The 12,548-nt window shown below is 40.7% G+C and overlaps 1 protein-coding gene across 1 annotated transcript in view; it reads right to left on the bottom strand.

Annotated features, from left to right (window-relative positions):
* Positions 1-12,262, bottom strand: part of PLEKHA2 (pleckstrin homology domain containing A2) — an 856,672-nt gene extending 844,410 nt beyond the window's left edge. The window contains exon 1 of the mRNA XM_044084332.1: positions 11,941-12,262. The gene's annotated coding sequence lies outside the window, so the exon portion shown is untranslated. The remainder of the gene's footprint in view (positions 1-11,940) is intronic.
* Positions 12,263-12,548: the final 286 nt, after the last annotated feature.

The following is a 12,548-nucleotide window of genomic DNA, read 5'->3' as shown; positions in this document are numbered from 1 at the left end:
GTGTGACAGAAGTTGGAGCATTAGTAAACACACTTTTCTGTTCCTTTTTTAGCTTCTAGTTTGATATGTGCTGATTTCTGAATACTACCAGACAAATGCACTATTTTTTATGAGTGGGCTGCTTGTACATCTGTAGAAGCATGAGTGATGCAAAATTTAAAAATTAGTATACACTGATGTTCCTTTTCCCTGACACAGCTTTCTTTATTTGAAATATGAGCCAGGAGCTGGGGGCATACTTTCTAATCCAATGTAAATTGGAGAGGAACACAAATCCAAAGATTATTTTATCCTGGGAGCCGAAACAATACTGGAACTGTGGACTTACAGGATATTTAAAAGTAAAATGACACTGGGTGGGAACAAAAGTGACATGTCGAGGTGGGTGTGAGTTCTGTCAGTTTAACTCTGGACCCTAATTTTAAACACTGGGATTGTCCCTTTAATACTGGCAAAGGGAAAGTTGTGATCACAGAAGTGACTACTTTAAGGACCAGGACATCTGGTAGATGATAAAACAGCAAGCAGGAGGCTGGTGGGGATTACAGTGATTCCAAGCCTAACCACTGCTAACACGGGCATAACAGCAACCGGTTGAGAAAAGAAAAGGATGCACTCATGTAAAAGAATATATGGGGAATAATCTAGAAGGTACTGTAGAAGAAGCAGGTGATAAGATTAAAGAAGCAGGGGCAATGTGTAAGGGCCAGACCATAAATATGGTGTTCTCAGTAGTGTTAATGTACCAAGGAGCAGCTGTATGAGAAAGAAAAGGGTCAGGTAATCTAACTGGAGGCTTATAGCTTGTGTTAAGCAGTGGATGCCTAACAGTGCAGGAAACTGAGGGAAAACCTGTGAAGAGAACTTATAAGGTCCATCGGATTTAAATCAGATTATCAAGTGTTCCGAAAGTCAAATGCCATATGTTTGAGACCATATCATCTACTTTCTGAAAACTTGAACAGTACAAAAGCAACAAAATCTGTGTTTTTGCAGGGAAGCAACTTGAGGGTTGCACGACAGTGGGAAAAAGGACAAATTCCCTAATCCCCACTGTGCCATGATGTCAATACAACCATTTTGAGTTTTCAGAATGTAGTTGATATGGTCTGGACCATATGACGTTTGACTTTTCAAACACTCAAAATCTTATATAAACTTGCTCCATCTTATTCTCTTTCAATATACATTGTTAAAGCTAATAATTCACCCTTTAAACTAAGACAAAAATGAAAACAAATATCGGAAAGTTGTTGAGAAAAAAAAAAAACTAGAATAAGTTGCAGAACAGGGAGAGGTCATTCCATAGATGAAGGAGTTTGTAGAGGAACGCATCCAATTGTTACAGAAACAGGAAAGAAGTAGAGAAACTTATCAAGAGGGTAGTATGTATGGTCATAGCAATATGATTTTGGCCCACAAGTTTAGCCATGTTCCTCTTAGATTTACTGATGCTTCTCATAAAGCCCGATCTGTCTTTGGGCACATACCTTATTACATAAATAAACAAAGCACAAGGCACAGTGGTGCAGTGGTTAGCATTGTTTTGCACAGCAAGGGGTTCTCCAGTTCGATTCTCAGCTGGGGTGCCTTCTGTGCAGAGTCTGCACATCCTCCCTTTGTTCACGTGGGTTTCCTCCAGGTGCTCTTGTTTTCTCCCACATTCTAAAGACATGCAGCAGGTGGACAGGACACTCTGAACTGGCCCTAGGTGTGAGTGTGTGTGTGAGTGTGTGGGACAAATGAACTACCACGGCAGGGCTAGCCATCTAGCAGTGTAACCCTTGCCTTTAGATGATTGCCATTGTTGAAGTCACATGCCGACTCTATGTGCTAAACTGTGAAAAAGGGGTTGAAGATTGATGGATGGATACAAAGATTTCCTATCACTAACCATAAAGGGTGTGATGTGTAAAAACCTTGTTTTGTGAAAATGTAAAAAGTGTTTGCCTGTTTGACCCTTTGCTATGACTTTAAAGGCCGGGGCTATAACTTTTAATGCTCAGATTTTGAGAGGTTTGCATATGGGTGCAAGCAAGGGAAAATTAATAAACAGGAATTAAAAGGAAATTAGATGGGAATCTGTAATATGGAAATGGAAAACTTGATAAGGTTTGAGGGGAGGGAAAGTATGAAAGAAGGGGGGAACAAACAATCAAATAAAGACAGCAAAAAGTTAGAGAAAATAATATATAATCAAATAAACTGCAGACAGGAAGATGAAAGAAAGAACACTAAGGAAATGGTCACAGAAACGCAAGAATTCAGGTCTACATGGAAGGACAAGAGAAAGACATGCAGGAGAATTCCCATCTTCCATTTCTTTTGACTCTGAGAATTACAGGCCAATTAGAATCACTAATATTATTTGAAAGCCTATGGAGTAACTTATAGCAGTACTACCAAACAACAATATCGGTGACCTTATACCCACGTATTCACACTAGTTTGGCTTCGCAAAAGTCACAGCATGCCTGTTCAACACGGTTGAAGTTTTTGAAAGTGTTACAGAGGCCATTGATAAGGGGTATGCAGTCCACACTGCCTACCTGCAACTTGCCAAGGTCTTTTACACTATCCCCTAATCTGGAATTATTGATAAACTAGCCACCTAAACATTAACCTATACACGGTTCACTAGCTAGATAACTGGTTATGCGACAGAACCCATACTGTTAAAGTCAGAGTTTGTTTGCTCTAGACAGTAAAGCATCACCAGCAGTGTCCCACAATGGTCTATCTTAAGAGTAATTTGGGGGGGGGGGCTTGCTTTTTTTTTATTTTGCTGTTTTAACATTTCCTTTATTGGTGTAGATGTTTGGATTTGACATAGCAAGATGTGATGCTTCTGCCTTTGTTGATTCATCCCAAATCCAACAGACGTTTGGTAGTACCTCCCTGGACTACATGAAAAGAGACATGGAGGAGCTCTCCGATCTTGTAGCCCAGGCAGGTATGACCCTAGCCCTGAGCAGCATCCTGCCATCACCCAGAATGACACCACAGTACAAGGACAAAATGATTGACTTTAACAATTGGCTAAGTTCTGGTGTCATTCTAAGTCCAATAAGAATCCAGTATCTGTCTGTCTGGGATGACATGATCGACAGACCACGCTGCTTTGCCAGAGATGGCCTGCACCTGTCGCCCCTGGGATTCCAGATACTGGCAAAGGCTCTTGCCACCCCTATAGTGCCTTTTTTTAGGCAAGGATCAAATGACAAATTCACCACCGTAACAGGTACAAGCAAGCAAAATCTGAGGGTAATGCTGCTCAATGCTAGAAGTCTAAACCTCAAAATGCACTCACTCGAGGCACTCCTTAAAATGGAGAACATTGACATCTGTGCAGTGACAGAGACTTGGTTCAAAGCTCCAGAGAGCACCCTTGCATTACCAGGCTATAATTCATACCACATCTTTCGGCCACCAAACCCGGACCGAAACACTAAAGGAGGAGGCGTGTCCATATTCATTAAGGATATCCATACCTCCAAGCTAGTTGCTCAGCATAATGCATCCGAGATTATCCAAGTTCAACTAACTCTGGGCAAAACCGCAATCCAGATTGTAGCTTTCTACAGACCCCCCACCATGCCCCAGGATTCCCACTCCTCTTTTCTTGATACACTGGAAAATATTAAGGTACAACCCAACACTCTAATAATGGGTGATTTCAACTACCCTACCATTAACTGGGAAAACTACTCATGTACCAACTCTTTTGCTCAACGTTTTCTGGAAATCATCAATTCCAACGCCTTGGATCAACTTATTCACACCCCCACCAGGGACAGCAATATCCTAGACCTGGTCATCACCAACATGGGTGACCGGTGTTCCACACCAGAGGTTAGCTCCTCAGTCAGATCCGACCATAAGCTAATCACCCTAGACATCCACATTCCGCTCCCACCCCCCATAAGGAAAACAACTGTAAAAAATTTCTCCAAAGCCAACTTCACACTTCTTAAGACAGAAGTGGCAAATCTCACGACACCCATGCAGATGGACAATAGAGGTACGACTACTGAATCCCACACAAATGCACTTTATAAGCACTTACACAAGTGCATGGATCGTGCTATCCCTAACAGAACCAAGATGCTATCCTCCAAAAAAAGGAAGCCAATCTGGTGGTCTTCTGCCATAAACAAATTCTACATGATTGGAAGAACTCCCTGGTCAGCCTCAATAAGAAGCTGAGATCCCTCATAAAATCCTCCAAAGTTAGTTATGAAAACAAAATTGCCACCGATTCTAAAGACAACCACAAAGCATTCTATAGCTATGTCAAGAATCTCAATGGCAACACTCAGATCTGCTCTGAGTTACAGCACAATGACACTAAATATACAGAACCAACTGATATTACCAACATCCTGGCAAATAGGTTCAATGCTCACTTTACTGCCTTCTCACCCCCTAAAGGGCCCACCTTTATACCGGAAGAATGCAAAGTTCCTGTAATCATGGCTGCACAGGTAAAAACCTCACTCTCCAAAGCCAAGAACACAGCATCCATGGGACCTGACAACATCCCAGGCTGCCTTCTACATGAACTACAGAATGAACTGGCACCCCAGCTAAGTACCATGTTCAATCATAGCCTCACCTCAGGCTTTGTTCCCATTGAAGGGCGCACTGCGAAAGTTATCCCACTCCACAAAGGGGGGGGGGGACACAAAAGACCCCAGGAATTACAGTCCCATTAGCCTGATGAGCCTAGTCTGCAAGGCCATGGAACATATCATCATGGAACTCATAAACAAAGACATTGGAGATCTCCAAACTCGGGACCCCACACAGTTTGGGTTTCTAAAAGGCAGATCATGTCTCCTAAACCTAACAGACTTCTTTGAAGTAGTCACCAAAGCCATAGATGAGGGTAAGGTGGTTCACACAGCCTATGTAGATCTTGCCAAGGCGTTCGACACCACCCCCCACTCTGGAATTATAGATAAACTCACTAAACTAGGTATAAATCCCTGTGTCACAAGATGGGTTGCCAACTGGCTTACTGACAGAACCCACACTGTGAAAGTAGCAGACTCCAAATCAGACTTCAGACCAGTGACAAGTGGAGTACCACAGGGTTCAGTCCTGGGTCCTCTCCTGTTTGATATCTACTTCTCTGAAGTACAGGCTAACACAGAAGGTCTTTGGCTAACTAAATTCGCAGATGACTGTAAACTAGTAGCCATAATCGAAACTCCTAACGATGTGGACATCCTACAAAAGGGCCTCACTGAGACAGATGCCTGGTGTCAAAGACATGGTCTCAAGCTCAATGCCAAAAAGTGCATTGTCATCCCCTTTGGTAAAAACTCTGTACCCATGAACTACCACATAGGCAGTAGTCTACTTAACACCGAAAGTGTGATGAGACCTTGGGACACAGGTGGACAGTAGTCTCTCCTTCGATAATCACATCGCCACAGTGGTCAGGAAATTCTTCTACGTGGCTCATCTCATTACAAAAGGATTCTCATCCAGAAAAAAAGAGGTCATTGTTCCCCTCTACTCATCACTCATTAGACCCATTATAGAGTACAATGCCCCTTTTGGTATGTACCTCACAAGACATCTACAACAACTGGAAAGGCCACAAAAATACCTCACAAAGAGGATTACTGGCCTCAAACAGATGCCTTATGCAGACCATCTCAAAAAACCCCAGCTTTACTCCGTCGCATATCGCCTACTCAGAGGCGATCTCTGCCTAACATACAAAGCTATGTCAAACCCAGAGCTGTTGGACATGCTCCACTTAAAGAAATTCCAATCCCTCCGTATTACATGCTCTAGGGACCTAAATCTTGTCACCACAATAAGCAGAACATGCTGGAGGGATAGATTCCTGTCCCAGAGACTTCCCATACTCTGGAACAGACTACATATCTATGTCAAACAGAGCTCCTCATTAGCACTCTTCAAGAAAAATCTTGATGATTGGATTGGGCGATAGGAAATTCACCCCGGGGATCACTTCTGTGGTTCTTCTTGACAGGGGCACAGGAAAATAATTTTCTTGGGTGACGAAAGCCAGGGTACCTTTTTGGCTAGGCTTGTATAGGCCCTAGGGCCAATAGCCTAGTACCTACCTATGAACCTATGAACCTAAGAGACTAAGGAGTTAAAGGAGTAAGTGAAAGGGTAAAGACAGGGCCTAAAATTAAGAAGGGGCAAACTAAGGCACTAACAGTATGCTAACTCCCATTAAAAGAAAATTCAGCTGTCCAGTGTAGTTAATCCTATCCCGAAGTCATTTTAAGCCCTAAAATACCGTGTACATAAAGATTGGAGTCCAGAATTCTTGCAGCTATACTCTAGAAACATAGGGTCTTTATACCCAACTGATGTCCATAACCATTAAGGTGTCTTTAAAAATATCCCAGCTAACAACTAAATCAAAGAGTAAAAAGGTCACACAGAAAAAACAATTAATAAAAACTACAGCTACATTACAACTCTGAAACAAATCCAGCAAAATGTTACCAATGTGATCCCTGGAAAAAGAAAAAGAAATACCTTCTGGGGTTCTGCAGTGTAAATAATAAACTTAACAGTAAGGCATCAACACATGCTTTATAGTCTTCCCTTATGTGTGCTACAAAGATGTGCATATAATCAAATAAATGCTATATCCCAGCACTGTTAGGGACAACCTCCCAGTTATTATGACCTTTCATAAACCTTCACATAAAAATAAAAATAGAAATATGCAAAATTTATTTGTAAATTGTACTTGTGTTTCTGAGGCACCACATAAATTAAGTAATTTAGCTTAAAAAAAGATTTTCCACCGCACGTGTGTGTCCTTCTCCTCAAAATACTGACTAATAATAAAATAAATCAGCTGCTCTTGTAAGTAATTTTGCTCCTACACCATGTAGTAAAGATGAGTACTTAATTTAACAGGTGTGTGGTATTTTATCATGGCTACCAGACCTCTGTACTACTGCCTTGGGCAGGGTGTTTCTCATAAGCATACTTGGACCTGAATGGACAGGCAGGATATATGCCCCCCCCCCCCTCCCGATTTGTGCACCACATCCTTTCAGGGATTCCTTTTTCCAAAACTGCTCTGATGCACTGTACTCAGTTGCAAAGACTAGTTACAAAGTTAGCTAAATAGTTAAACAGATAGGAGTTCTGCTTCAGTGCAAACAATTTCCATAAAATAAGAATGATGCACATTTGAGTGGTATACACATACCGGCACACAGCATGCAAAGAACATCAGAATTCATCATGACTTACAAGGGTTTACTTCTTGAGAATAGAAATTAAAAAGTACTTGCAGGAATTGCTGCATCTTTCCTAAATGAAGATCAGATCTGTTGAATTGCAGTGCTTGACTATCATGATTTATTTGAAAATATGTGATGTAATATAATACTACTTTTTGATTTTGAGACTCTTAAATGGGTCGGATAGACTCAGGCCAGAAAGTGACACTGCAACTGCAGACCCATTTTCTACAAATCAGCCACTAATACTCTGCAATCTCAAATCCAGCATTTATAATCTGATATGTAAATATGTGTATACATTTAACTTGCTGTCATTTCATGGCTATATTGTGTTTTATATGATATTTAATATTTGCGCTTACTTGTTTACAAACCTTTTATCTAATACTCGAAAAATATAAAATGCTTATAATTACTAGTGTGTTTTTGAATAGGCTGATTTAATTGCCCTAGGCTGAGCTTCTTTCCAGGCATCTGCTGAAAAGGAGCACTTTGGTGCTCAACTTTATTTTCCCAGTTAACATATGGAAAAAAATAACAAACTTATAATTTATAAACAAAATGTTATTTGGGGCAGAAAGAAATTAATACAATTCTTACTCTCAGCCAAGAGTACAATAAGGTCCATCATGGCAAAAACAATGAGATGGTAAAGCCCTGTTTCATTTGTTAATACATGGTTCTTTGCGAAGGAAGTCAGAGTCCTTGTTCACCACAGTCAAATGGATTGGCCACATTTCACCTAATACAAAGTACTTCTCAACTCTGAGCATTAAAACATACTTTATAACTAATGCACAAACGGAGTGCAATTCTCAAAGTTCTTTTTACATGCTAAATAAGTATGTAAACTTAAAAAAGGCCTGTCTTCAGGCATGGCATCACAAATTTCAAGATACCGAGTAACTTACAAAACAAATGGGCTAAACACAAACATGCTGAAATGTTTTCATATCACAGAATACAGACACATAAGCCATTCATGAGTAAACAGAGGTGTTCTCAATTAACAAAATGAAAACAGAATAAATACAAGTGATGCGGGATATATAAGCAGAACTTTAAATTATTCTGAAGCAGAAATAACAGTAATGAATGTAGATTAATGGAATCATCACGTTAGAACCTACTGCCAGACAACTCAAAGCCCAGAGAAAGTACAACAGTAATAAAGGGTCAATAAAAGAAAAAGGTGTGCTGCAACAGCAAAGAACCAGTACAAGTGTAAAATGTGCAACAGATACAAGTCAAGAACAGCAGGAAAAAACATTAAATCATACTATGATGAATGAATGAATGCTTTCCTTACACATATGAATCCAAGAGACCCAGAGAGAAGACATTTGATAGGTGCCTAGGCCTATACTATGCTGCAGTGGATATAAAAAGTTTACACATCCCTGTTAAAATGCCAGGTTTTTGTGATATAAAAAAATGAGACCACAATAAATAATTTCAAAACTTTTCCCACCTTTAATGTGACCTATAACTTGTGCAATTCAATTGAAAAACAAATCTGTTAGGGAAAAAATAAAAAAACGTACAATAAGCTGGTCGCGTAAGTGTGCACACCATTAAACTAATACTTTGTCGAAGCACCTTTTGATTTAATTACAACTTTCAATCTTTTTAGGTACACACTTGCCATCAATTAAAGAGACTCTGATTAACCCCAAATACAGTTCAGCTGTCCTAGTAGGATTTTCCTGACATTTACTCAGTTGCCAGCTACAGCAAAAGCCATGGTTCGCAGAGAGCTTACAAAGCATCAAAGGGATCTCATTGTTGAAAGGTATCAGTCAAGGGAAGGGTACAAAAGAATTTCCACAGCATTGGATATACCATGGAACACAGTGAAGACAGTCATCAAAAAGTGGAGAAAATATGAGACAATAGAGACGTTGCAAAGAACTGGACGCCCCTCCAAAACTGGCCAGGGAGGCTGTCAAGAGACCTACCACAACACTGAAGGAGCTGCAGGAATTTCTAGCAAGCAATGGTTGTGTACTACATGTGACAACAATTTCCTATATTCTCCATATGTGTGGGCTATGGGGTAGGGTTGCAAGACGTAAGCCTTTTCGTACACAGAAAAACATCCAGGCCCAGCTAAAATTTGCAAAACAATACATCAAGTCTCCCAAAAGATGTGGGAAAATGTGTTATGGTCTGATGAGACCAAGATTTAACTTTTTGGCCACAATTCCAAAAGTTACGTTTGGCGCAAAAACAACACTTTGCATCACCAAAAGGACACCATCCATGGTAAAGCATGATGGTGGCAGTATCATGCTTTGGGGTTGCCTTTCTTCAGCTGGAACTGGAGCTTTAGTCAAGGTGGAGGGAATTATGAACAGTTCAAAATATCAGTCACTTTTGACCCAAAACCTTCAGGTGTCTGCTAGAAAGCTGAAGATGAAGAGGAATTTCACCTTTCAACACAACAATGACCCCAAGCATACATCCAAATCAACAAAAGAATGGCTTCACTGGAAGAAAATTAAAGTTTTGGAATGTCTTAGCCAGAGTCCAGACCTAAATCCAATATAAAATCTGTGGGATGACCCAAAGAGGGCTGTGAACAACAGATGCCTTTGCAATGTGACAGATTTGGAAAGCTTTTGCAAGGAAGAGTGGGCAAATATTGCCAAGTCAAGCTGTGCCATGCTGACAGACTCCTACCCAAGCAGACTGAATGCTGTAATTAAATCAAACGGTGCCTCAATAGAGTATTAATTTAAGGTTGTGCACACTTATGCAGCCAGTTTATTGTACATTTTTTACTTTTTATATTTTTCTCCTAACAGATTTGTTTGTTTTTCAATTGAATTGTATGGGTTATAGGCAGGGTTGCCAGACGTCCCTATTTGGGCGGGACTGTCCCGAGATCAGCAGCCTGATCCCGAGTCCCGCACTGCCAGTTTAAATCCTGGGCAGCCTCCGCTTTTTTTTTTTTGATTGGCCAGCATACGGGCCAATCAAAAATCGTTAAACACGGAGCTTCTTGTGTTTAATGCGGAAGTTCCGGATTAAACACAAGAAGCTCCGTGGTTAGCGATTTTTGATTGGCCTGTATACCGGTATACGGGCCAATCAAAACTGGGCAAAACAGAACAACTTCTGTTTAATGCGGAACTGCGATGGACGTGAAAGACCTTTTTTTTTTTTTTTTTTTTTTTTTTTTTAAGTCTTGACTTTGTCCCTACCTGGCCAGTCAGATATCTGGCAACCCTGGTTATAGGTCACATTAAAGGTGGGAAAAGTTTTGAAATGATTTATTGTGGTCTCATTTTTTATATATCACAAAAACCTGGCATATGTGTAAACTTTTTATATCCACTGTATGTTTAATAAGTGGCCTTCCATGTGCACCACTATGGCAGCAACCAGCAGTTAAACTTACTTATGGACCCTTTGCTGATGTCATTTGTATACATTACTTCAATGCAAACTCAAAGACAGTGAAGCACAAATGTAATGTAATACCTTTTTTGTACAAATGATGTATTACATCACATCTGTGTTCCACTGTCGTCTTGTCTTCTGATGCCAGATTAAAATGACATTTTTACATTTTTTTCTACCATCAGTGCTAGCTAGCTCTTATCATACAACTGAAAAAAGGCTGTCTTGGCCTACCTACTACCAAACATTTAACAAAAATAACAACTACAAACATTATACATCACATATTTTTTATACAATTATCATCAATCCGCTCAATTCCTGCAGTCCTATTAAGTAATATAACTGAGTAATTCTATAAAATGAGTTTAATCTATGCCCATTACAAAAATTAAAAACAGAAGTAAATGCTTGCTGATATAAAGTAAACTGATGTAATATCGACAGCATCAAGTAACATTCCTGTTATGAAAGAATATGTGCTCAAGTTATATAATCAAACTGCAAAACGTTTTCCCACTCACACTCTGTTATGCCCATGCACATAGCAACAACACTCACTAAATTAAACCAAAAAAATAAAACCAAAATTTTCTCTACTTAAGTAGGGAATAACAATCTATTCTATACCATTGCTCTTTGACTGGCTCACCTTACCTTTAGCCATAGGATGGAGTGATGTCTATTGTGAACAAAAGGTTACCCAAGCCTACCGACCTACTCGTTGTATTTACTCGAAGCTGAAATGCACACCAGGGATAGGAAGTGGACTGGTTAGAGGAACCGAAAGAACACAGATGGCCTTTTGAATACAAAGGCAAACAGTAATTCCACAGCAAAACCAAATATTCATCTCTGCCCTTAATTCTACGAGAGCATTTAAAAATGTTCTTTAAAGAACAGCAAAACTATTAGAGCTCATTCTAATCCCACGTACCATTTGCTATTTATTCTGGACTAATGTTATAAGTTTTAGTTAACTAACATAAGTCTGCATGCCAACAAATGTGCCCTTTTCCTGTGCAATCAAATTTGTAAAATGTGTGCCCAACTAGCCCGCTGTCCCCAAAGAAGTAAAACATTCCACGTAGATATTGCAACCTCAGATATTTCAAGGATCCGGCAGACGCACCTGATGGAGCAGCACTGAAAAAAAAAATAATGTTTGGCAGTTTGACACACCTTGCATCAGCGACCTCTCATGCTTCACTATTTAGCCACAATATGCATCACCATCTAACTTGAGAAAATACAACAAAGCCAGACTCAAGGCACTCACCCAAGTGCTGCCACGAAGTTGGGAAAGGTAGGCAAAACTTCTGCAGCCACTCGTCCGGGGAACGAGGCGCAGGCACCCAGCTGTCATGCAGCCTGGCCAGGCAGGAGTGACGGGGCCGCTCAGCCACTTTCAGCTCGCCTCTTTCCTCACCCTCTCTACCCACTAACCGCTTCCAATAGTTGCAGATGGGTCCTATGAAATACAGTGACCACTTGTTGCGGGCAGTGGTTCCAGCTCTTGGTGCCACACTCGAGAAAATTGTCCGCCCCTCTATCACGCGTTTATTCCGGATTTTTGCACTTTAGAAAGCAGAGAGCTACTTAACGAGCCAACCCCGGATGTGATCATGTACAACTATTAAAAGGGAACTTGTGTCGCCCTGACTAGTAGCAGCAGCGGTGACAGGCAGCACGCTGGGGGCAGGGCGCTCGGGGACCTGGGCGTGCCCGGGCAGGGCACCGCATCCTACAAAGTAATCTGTTCCAGAAGATTGGGATGGCACTGGCACATCTCCGTGCCCATTAACCGTTCCAATGAATCAAGTGTGCCTAAATCCAACTCAGATCACATTGCACTCAAACTTATAGCCCGAAAAATGTTTACAAAAT

Source organism: Protopterus annectens, chromosome 9.part0 (assembly GCF_019279795.1).
Source record: "Protopterus annectens isolate FY-2018-M chromosome 9.part0, PAN1.0, whole genome shotgun sequence".
NCBI classification, from domain to species: domain Eukaryota; kingdom Metazoa; phylum Chordata; order Ceratodontiformes; family Protopteridae; genus Protopterus; species Protopterus annectens.
The sequence above is the reverse complement of the archived record's forward strand: the minus strand, read 5'-3'. Positions and strand labels throughout refer to the sequence as shown.